The sequence below is a fragment of the Amphiura filiformis genome, chromosome 12, assembly GCF_039555335.1.
Source record: "Amphiura filiformis chromosome 12, Afil_fr2py, whole genome shotgun sequence".
Taxonomy (NCBI): domain Eukaryota; kingdom Metazoa; phylum Echinodermata; class Ophiuroidea; order Amphilepidida; family Amphiuridae; genus Amphiura; species Amphiura filiformis.
This window is the reverse complement of record NC_092639.1, coordinates 32,975,132-32,986,331: the sequence shown is the minus strand read 5'-3', so window position 1 is coordinate 32,986,331 and position 11,200 is coordinate 32,975,132.

Sequence of the window (11,200 nt, the reverse complement as noted above, 5' to 3'; positions counted from 1 at the left end):
ACCCCTATTCCGAAGAAAATGATAGCCCCCATAGTATTAAAATGTTAAATCATGCCGCGAGCTTCTATCTCGGGAATGCCATTCTGTGAGTCCCCTTGAAAATTCCTTTTTTTTTTAATCTCGAACTTGAACACGAATCTCAAAAATGAGAGTATCATTCTATCCTTTCTATTATGTAAATCATAAAATTATATAAGGGCTAGATCAGCTCCTCTGATATAATACTCTTTAGGTGGATCAAAATAAGCTTATAAAACCGGGACTAAAATATAACCAAAATTTGTAAAAGGCCTATGCATCTTCCTTTGGCACGATTTTAGGACATAATTGTCCTCAATTTTGTTCATTTTATTGAAGTTGCAATTTTTTTGCATAAATCAAAAATAAATCCCCAGTTGAAGTACAAAGCAAATTGGTCAATCAATATCACTTCAACTTTTGTGATTTATGCACGCATCATGTCTTCTGGAGGCAGATTTGAACTCATGACCTTTCGTATATAGGCCTAAATAATAATAATTGTCCATCACCAATACAGGCCTATGTGATTCACAAAATAATAAATTCACAACTTCTAAATTACTTAACCTATAGAAATCATTGAAACACTGTTCTGAACTGAAATTAACTGATCTAAGCAATGGTGATATATTCAAGCAATTTTAACCATAAACAAGAAATCATTTCCAAAATTAATTTGCTTTGGTGACAAGCCTATAGACACACGACTAAAAAAATCGATCATCGTGAAGTACTTTCAAGTATGGGCTATTGTGAGCGTGAAATTTCAAGTATGCGCTATTGTGATCGCGAAATAAACATATCGATATTTTGTTAATCTCTCCGGTTATGTGCTTAAACCAACCGGCAATTGCTACTCATATCATTCTTGAATATTCATATACCAATGACCTCTGCCAACTGGACGGAACCGCCCGGAACCGGCGGTTGATGGTCGAGTTTATTCATTTGATCCCTATAACTCTTCTTTTGCTTGTACTTGGCGACATAATATTCCATGTTATAAATCAACTTTACCTTTTTTTTAAAAATATATCTGTAATATGGACCTTACAGATAAAGTTGAAGATGAATTCTGGCACTATGCATCCCAATATTTTGAATCGAACGTCAGGTTACCACAATAAATTATCAGAAGGTCATTTCTTGTCCTTGTATTCTATTGATTAAGACAATCAAATCACCTTGGTAAATTGTTACCTTTCTACCAAAGATTGCCTTGATGCGATACTGTTTCGTATTCGTCCTGGCTATTTCAATCATGGAAGCAACAACGTTAACCTTTCCCCAGCCTTGGTTTGTCAGGATAGTAATGGAATTACACTAAGTGCAACAATACGTCACTATTGTCCGTCAATACGGGAAATACAGGAAAGTAACCGGAACAGTTGTATCTCAATCATCTCCTATTAGTAAGTTTACTTTCGTTAAGTATAAATAATGTCCTGTCCGAGAATGCTTCATAATGGTAATGAATTCTAATCGCGATTAGCGATGCCTGTAAAGTGTGTCGCGGCCGTGCGGGTTTGGCGAATGATACTCATAATCTCGCATGGGTGGTTTTTTCGATGCTTCACATAATACTTAGTACATCGTATGTTTGCCTCTGCAAGTCAGTGACGTCACAGTGCATTTCATTGGACACAACTTCAAATCACGAGCCCTGGCGTACACACGCACGCGTTTAAAGACGACGCATAGATACGCACAAGAAACAGCTGCCTCAACTCCTTGTTGTCACACTGACTGAAATGACCAGAGTGCTTTTGGCCAAGGTCATGCAGTCAGTTAATAAATGCATATCACTTGTTGGGAGTGAAATTGTACAAAATAATGCATGCGTACTGAGATGGTGATGCATCTAATTCACGAGTTCCAATATTTTGTTATTTTTATAAGCGTCCGAAAGCAGTACGCGTAGTACGCGGAGTGCGCGCCCTGCATTATACAGAATAAATGAATGGTTCGCATTTTTCTAACGTTTGCTTTGATTGATTCTCGCTATCTGAGAGTGTATTAATAAATGCCTTTAGGTTGGGATTCAGTAGGAGGGTCGATGACCTGCGGGTATCCCGAAGACACATTGTTACCCATTTTTACTCCAAAGTCACCCATTAGTTGGGTCGATGGTTTATGAAATCCTACGCAGAAAACATCATAAACACTTAAAATTATTATATCAAGAAAATGATAAACAATTTGTAAGAAAAAAATCATTGTCTCATTGCACAATAAAAACTTTTCCATTATAAAATGCAATTAAATATACATCTGTAAAGCTTGCTCCGAATTTAATAATGAACAGTTTAATCACGTAATCATTAGTTCGTCAGTCACAAAATCAACAACTAAAAATAGAAGACAAAATAGGAAAGGTCTAGTAACAATGCTTGAAGAGACAAGCATTGCACCATTCCATTCACAGAAAACGTCGCTATAATGTCCACTAAATTATGCATACACAAACTACTGGGAGGATAAGCACCACTCGATAGGAACGGTTCATTTCAACATCGTTTAAGTAAGTGGTGTCAGTTGTGTTTTCTGTGGACGCAACTTCATCGCTGTCCTATGAGTTTATTTAAGCAAAACAAGGGTCATATAATTCCGAGAACCAATCACTAATGTAAAAATAAGATATAAGTGTAATGGACTGTCGATTTCTGTTTAAAAGAAACAAGGATTGTGAAGTATGAATATCATAACTATTTTCGACAGTTTACGTGGGTGTTTGTTTGAACATACTTCAACAGTCTACATTCAATATTAGTCTAATATTCATTTCATAAAATAACCTGTAAATGGACAATAAACCGTAATGAACAATTTATTAAAATAATCACGTAATATATATACCGGTATATATCCCAACCTAAAAAATAGATAGAAGACAAAAATTGAAAAGTCTAGTGAAAATGAATTAACAGACACGAATTGCGCCATTTCATTCACAGAAAACGTCCTTATAATGTCCACTAAATTATACACAAACTACTGGGAGGATAAGAACCACTCGATAGGCACGGTTTATTTCAACATCGTTTATGAAGTGGTGTAAGTCGTGTTTTCTGTGGACGCAACTTCATTTCTCTCCTATGAACTGTGTATATGTAAGCAAAACAAGGGTCTTATAAACATCTCAAAAAAAGTAACTAACCCCCTTAAATAATAGCCATTATTCAAAAAGGTGCTTATTGTATTACAGTTCTGTAAAATGCGTTGGAAGTATAATAAATTTCTGCGCATTTTGACACCTCATTTGATACGATAGCCCAGAAAATAATAAAACACCGGACAATTTAATGTAGTGAGGTCCAGATTTGAAAGTTGCACCTACATACAAATTTTTACAATACAAAAACACTCAGATATCATTACACAGATTTCCTTCCATTACACTGACTACAAAATCAATACAATTTACTGCAACTTTTAAATCTTGGGTTACATTGATTTAAATGTACGATGTGACGTCAATATTTAGTCAATTGCAAATGAGGTTTCAAAATGTGCAGAAATAAATTCTGCTTCCAACGCATTTTACAGATTTGTAATACAATAGCCCCTTTTTGAATAATGGCTATTATTTAAGGGGGTTAGTTACTTTTTTTGATATGTTTATAAGACCCTCGTTTTTCTTACATATACACATTTCATTGGAGAGAAATGAAGTTGCGTCCACAGAAAACACGACTTACACCACTTCATAAACGATGTTGAAATGAACCGTTCCTATCGAGTGGTTCTTATCCTCCCAGTATTTTGTTTTTGAATAATGGTCATTATTTAAGGGGGGTTAGTTACTTTTTTTGAGATGTTTATGTATCAAGAACTAATCACCTAACGTGAAAAATTAGGTGTAAGTGTAACGGGGACTGTCGATTTCTGTTTAAAAGAAACAAGGATTGTGAAGTATGAATATCATAACTATTTTCGACAGTTTACGTGGGTGTTTGTTTGAACATACTTCTACAGTATACATTCAATATTAGTCTAATATTCATTTCATAAAATAACCTGTAAATGGACAATAATCCGTAATGAACAATTTATTAAAATAATCACGTAATATATATACCGGTATATATCCCAAACTAAAAATATATAGAAGACAAAAATTGAAAGTCTAGTGACAATGAATTAACAGACAAGAATTGCGCCATTCCATTCACAGAAAACGTCGTTATAATGTCCACTAAATTATGCATACACAAACTACTGGGAGGATAAGCACCACTCGATAGGAACGGTTCATTTCAACATCGTTAAAGTAAGTGGTGTCAGTCAGTTTTCTGTGGACGCAACTTCATTGCTGTCCTATTGATTGTGAGTATTTAAGCAAAAAGAGGTTCATATTGTGTACAAATTACCATTACCGAGAACCAATTACCTAACGTGAAAAATAACAGATAGGTATAATGGGAGTGCCAATTTCTGTTTGAAAAAGAAACAAGAATTTTGAAGTATGAATGTCATAACTAAAATTGACAGTTTACGTGGGTGTCTGTTTGCGCATACTTTAATAGTATACTTTTCATATGTTTTTAATAAAATAACCCAATTGTGTTCAACTTTTTGTAAACCTGAAATCCAAGCTGACGTTTGCTTAGTCCAACTACTAAGTAGTTATCGGTAAACATGCTTCTAATTTTAGAACATCATATTTGTAGATCTGAAAATTAATCTAGTGGTTTGTTATTAACCTGCTCTAGTTTTGGAAGATGAACAAAAATATGTAAATTAGGTAGTTGATGGTTATCCATGTTCATTTGGAAATACTAAAAAATACATTCATTTGTATTTCAACAATAAAGGAAACAAAAACAAAAACAAAACAAATACATTAGATCGACATTAACCTCTGAAATAACTGAACATTTGCTTAATTCATTGTATAACTTTTCATTCACTCATCATCGATCGTATAAGGTAAAACTCTAAAAAGTTATTGTTTGTTATACCGATATTTGCCCATTGTCAGGAATGCCGCGATACATCAGACACAAGCTCTATCTCTTTGAGCTAGTTAGTAATTCCTGGAACTAAGTGCCACATTTGAACAAAGTTGTTCTTTTAAAGAATAATAATTGAATGATTATTACAACTTGCTAGCACCAAAATCTACTCAAACAATTCTAAACAATCATAACCATACAGGCTAATTAATTGAACGACCAAAGACACGATGTTCGTGAATGGCAAAAGAAATACAACAAAGTTAATCACCTTTGACCTTGCTTTTGCTTAACTAGTATTTATTTGTAATCAATCGATACATACCTGTTATGATAGAAACTAAGACAAGTAAAGATGAACCTAGACACGATATTAGCTCAGTCTCATTTGGTACTATCAAAAGACGCATGACTTATATAGTCCAGCCTAACGGGCGGTGGATTCCAATCAAGGTAGCCCGTGGTATTCCCCAAAAGTTGGCATCAAGTCTCTCCACTTTTCCAACATCGGAATCCAACGCCTCCGTCAGTTGCTAAAAAGCTGCCGAGCACGTTATAATAGCACGTCACCGGGCATTTATACCCAGACCCACAGTACCGTTTCTTTTCCATACGGTTTGTAGATGTAAAACACAATCCGTGGGTGGAACGAGGCGTCCAAAATAAAGTCAAATCGCTGCCCCGGAATAGAACAAATTAGAAAGAGTCCACGTTGCCTTCATTGCTGTAAAACCGTGTGTTCTTATATGCTTCTTGGATTGATATCCACGTCCTTTGGCCTCTTGTTGTCCTTTAAGAGATAAGGAACGATGTTTACCTTAGTACCACTTACATTTAATTGATAGAAACCAGTGACAAAACGTGTTTGGTTTTTGAATCGATTCTCACAATTCCAGCATATCATCAAAACTCGTTTGCAATACGCGTAGAGACGACGCTCGGTTGCACTCATATATTTGCAATAAAAGAGAATCTTTTATTTTGTGCTTCATTACAGAGCACAAAATGAATGAAATCACAGACCACTTTACATTATTTACACAAAAATAGCACGTAGTCAACCGTTTTATATCTAACGCTATTTTGTTATCAGTGGTTTGCGTGTAGCCTTAAACAAGTGATGCAAATAGGAAGTGAAAAAATATCAGTGAGAAACTGAGTAGGAATATAGTCTTATTTGAAGTCTAGACACACCTGACAGATAACTTCAATTTATTGACAGATCACAAGTTGATACTCAACACCTTGTACAATAGATTAAGGTATAACGGCGGCATAAGGGAAGATGTGCACCAAAAACACTTTTTTCTTATTAAACCTGCTAGACACTAATTCATATATGGTGTCAAGGACACTTGAGTTGAATACATTTTTTTAGTTTGCTTATTATCTTTCATTTGAAAAATGAATTGGGTTTCTAACATGTGTAACTGGAATCTTTTGAAATCCAACACCCGATAATCCTAGATGGCCGCCAATAAAATATGCAAATTAGGTATTTGTTTCATTTTTCGCTTTTATTCAGCCCAAGTGTCGTTGACGCCATATATGAAGTGTCTAGCAGGTTTAATAAGAAAAAAAAGTGTTTTTGGTGCACACCTTCCCAAAAAAGCTATGAGCCTTGTTAAAGTGAATAATTTTGTGCTAAACTGCGTCAACATTTAATACCTTATAGATATCTTTTTAAAAGCTGTTTTGCTTTCTCAACGAATGAAATGTCATTGTTTAAGAAGAATGAGAGACAAAGGAGGAAAAGCAGAGCTTAGATTTTACATCATCCTTTTATCTATTTATTTTGTTGAATCGTCGTTGTTGTTCATGGTCATCAATTTTGTCTTTTAAGACTCTGACCATATTGTTGGACGGTTGCTTTTCCCTAACTGCCCTGTCCATTTGACATTGTCGTTAAATAATTTTTACACCATTTTGATATTTTTCGTGATGTGAAATCATTATAAGAATTCAAATAAGAGGACGAAGGAGAAAAGAAGAAAAAATGATAACATAAGTAGAAATAAAGAAAACAGCAGAACAAAGAAAAAAAGAGGCTAAAGATAAATAGAGAAATAAATCAGGCATAAAATAGGAAGGTGTATAAAGAAGGGTAATGAGAAGAAGAAGAAGATGATGAAAATCAAGAAGAAGAAGAAAAACGACGAGTAGAAGAAAGCATAACACAGTACAATGACTTCACACCTATGTTTGCTTCTACAATGAGAATATAGTTGTATCAGAAGGTCGGACACGATCTAATCTTACGACTTTGGTCCCTTTGCAATTGAAGACATTTTAATTATCCTGCATTTTGACGTCTGAACTACTTATAAGTACTTCAACCACTTAGCAAGTTTAAGCAGGTACGTTTTAATGCAAACAGATATTTTATATTTTATATTTACTTACAATGTTAATGTTGATTTATAACAGGAATAAACGCTATAAAACTAATTTGCGATCAAAAGTATTTTGTTACTGCCATTTTGTATTAGTGAGTGACGCTAGTTAGGATTAATTATTTGTAGTTTCTAACATATTCTTTCGAAGGTATTACATGGATAGCTGTATTTTAAATTTTCAATGCAAGAGTGCCATTCCTTGACAATTTACGATTGATCAACTTCTAATGTGTTTTTAATTGTATATTCTCAATCCATATTATAGGGACTGGAATTAAGTAGGTCAGATACTGACCCCACAGGCACACCATTGTCTCGGGACAATAAGATGATACCTAAAATCTAAAATCTAAAAATCAAGATTTCGATTTGTTTTTTTCGAGATAAGATTAAAAAGAAACAAATGTAAAGTGTATGACACGAACACACTTCCGAAATAACAATAATAATGCTGCTCAAAATATCCATTAACGCATGCATTATGAAATGCCTTCATTCCTTTTTGTTGTATTAGGATACCCAAAAGATTAGATTGTTGATTGTATAATAATGAAGTAATAAAATATTTTTTTTTGCATTGAACTATAAATAAATAAATAAATAAATAAATAAATAAATAAATAAATAAATAAATAAATAAATAAATAAATAAATAAATAAATAATGAATAAATAAATAAATAAATAAATAAATAAATAAAATTATTTGACAATATAAAATATATAAATGAGTAATTTGGTTGATGGTTGAGGAGTGCTCACAAACATTATTGTAAAGGTTGAAGCTTGTGGTTTTGAACATCCATCAAATTAGTAATTGATAGAGGGCAAAACTGAAGAATGAAGGAAGTTAAGGGGTATATATGTGACCGTCCACGGCGAATGAGCCGTAAATTCCTCCCAGTCAATTTTGTTTTATTTCGTGTTTAAAAATAAACATCATAAACTTAAAAATGGTATATCATTTGACTTCAAACGATATCCAGAAGCGGGGTTATGGTTTGTTAAACTTTGCTCCTTCAACAAAACTATAGCTTTTTACGTTTTTATATGTGTTGGCTCAAACAGTCATAATTGGCGGTCATTTCAAATCATCCCCAAGTCAACGAGGTTTAAGAACGTTCTCTCATTGTTAATTGTTGGTTATGCATACCTGTACAAAATACAATGCCTGGTAACCCACCACTTGAACAGGATTTAGCGATATAAGCAAACAAAGACCAGAGCTATTAAAAGTTCTATAGCCATCTAAGGTAGAAGCTTATTATCCACTTCAACAATAGGATTATTGATTAGTTTTTGACTATCGAAATAAGACGGATGTCGGGCCAGCTTAAGTTACCGATGAATATGACCTATCAGAATACAATTTAGGGAATTTACGGCTAATTTGTGCTGCTGGGTCACATATAACCTAACCCTAATCCCTAACACTAACCACTAACCCTAACCCAAACCTTAATTCTAACACTAACCATGCTAACCTAACCCTAAAACAGCATTAAAGTTTATGTATAAAATTTCATAAATGGCTCTATGACTAAATGGCTGTAGGACTCTAAAACCATAAAACAAAAAACATAAAAAAAACACAAAAAATATAGAAACATTCCTTTTTGATTCATTTGCTTTAAGTGAGAGAGTCTGAAACCAAATGTGATGCATAAAAAGCCTATGTAGAAAAACTTTTTTGGCCGAAAATTTTATAAATGGCAAAATTTCACAGTGAAGATGATAAAGATAACAAGAAAACCCCATTGACTTGAACTAATCAGTCTATGTTCCAAACTTAAAACAAGACAATTGATCAAGCCGTTTTGGATTATACCATAATGTCTTAGGGGGGACGTACCTTTTGGAACCGTTTATTACAACATGATAGAACAAATATTAAATTTTGGCCCTTCGACCCTTCTTTGGGAGCATAGGGGTACAGAAAAAATGGAACCAATACAAGTTTTATCCTTTGTGTAAGGATGCAAAAAAACATTGGTTCCATTAATGTAGGAAAACTAGATGATAACTCAAAAAATCATGCCATAGCGCCATGTACTATACTGTAATCAATAAGACGACACATTAATGGCAGATTATACAGAGTTTCCGTGTAACCAAGCGAAACTGATTATACACAAGATCATGTACCATCAGGGAACTTGCTATTTAATATTATTCGGGACGGGCGAGTGAAAAAAAGTCACGATTCCAAAGTGGTAAGCCACAGCAGTATACGCCAAAATGAAATTGTTTCTAAAATGTTTTTAGAATAAAAACGCTCTCTATCGTTGCTATGAGCTGGCATAATACGGAGATACCACTTATTTTATTTTCCAATGTAAATTATTTGTTGTTCTTCATGAACTACAGTTAATTGTGTGCTATATTGTTTTTCTAACCAGCATTCGTGACATTTGTATTTTGCGTGCAGGTCTTTGTATAAAGCCGTTAGAATTGCTTCTTAGAGATTGTTAAAACTTCTGAATTTCATATGTCTAAACATAATGCCACAACATTACACCTATAGTACAGGTGAATAAACTTTAGTTTCAAGGCCAATCTGTTGTCCAACATTGGCCAACATTTCTGTACTACTACAAAACTAACTTCAGCTACTGTGCTTCAAGAGCCACTAATACAGGCGATGGATTCTGATTGACCTCATTTGACCAAATCGGGCAAATTTTAACATTTGGCCCCATTTGACATTTGACCTCTGATGACCTCAAGTTGATTTTTTTTCATGATTCTCGCATATGAAGGGTTATTTGTACTAGGTTTAAGCCCAATCGGACACTGATTTCAAAATTGGACAACTCACAGCCCCACCAGCTTCTCTCCTAACTGACCATGCTTCCCTCCCGCATGGTAACTGAGCCAATATAGGATAAGATTTTAGACCTCTTTCTTACCTCCAATCCAACTTTGGTCAACAATGTTATGACCAACCCGGGATTAGCAACCATGACGGAATCCCCATGATTGACATGGCAACATCTCCTAAGCTTTTGAAATCTAAGCCTAGAAAAGTGTACAAATACCAAAAAGCCAACAATGAAGGGTTGAAGAAAGATTTTATCAATATCAGCTCCAAAATTTTGGCCTCAAATTCTTCCACTGTAGAGGATAATTGGAAATTGTTTAAAGAAGGTATATTTCAGGCAATGGACACACACATTCCCTCAAATTATTCTTCAAAAAAGAATAATACCCCATGGATCTCACCGAGCATCCGCAGGAAGTTGAGGAAAAAACAAAGAATCTTTAACAAAGCTAGAAAATCTGGTAATGAAACTGACAAACAAAATTTCAGAAACATTCGGAAAGAAGTACAAAAGACACTGAGGTGGCATACTGGAGATGGGTAAGATCCTCATGCATTGAGTCCCCTAAGCAATTCTGGAGCTTCGTGAAGAAGTTGCGCAACGATAGTGTGGGCATTCCTGCTCTTAGAAGCAATGGCTCACTTATTAGTGATAGTGTTGGAAAAGCTGAAATCCTAAATCATCAGTTTGAATGGGTCTTTACCAATGAAAACCCTACCGATAACCTGCCTAAACAACAGTGTTATCCACCAATGCCTGATTTTGAAATATCCCAGGAGGGGTTTTCAAATTGCTGAATGATTTGGAAGTTAACAAGGCCCCAGGGCCGGACGGCATCCCAGCAAAAATCCTGAAATCTTTTGCCAAAGAACTCACACCGGCGTTGACACACATTTTCAGGAAGTCTTTAGACACATGGTCCCTTCCTTCAGACTGGCTCACAGCTAACATCACCCCAATTTTTAAAAAAGGGGACAGAGCCACTGCATCAAATTACAGGCCTGTGT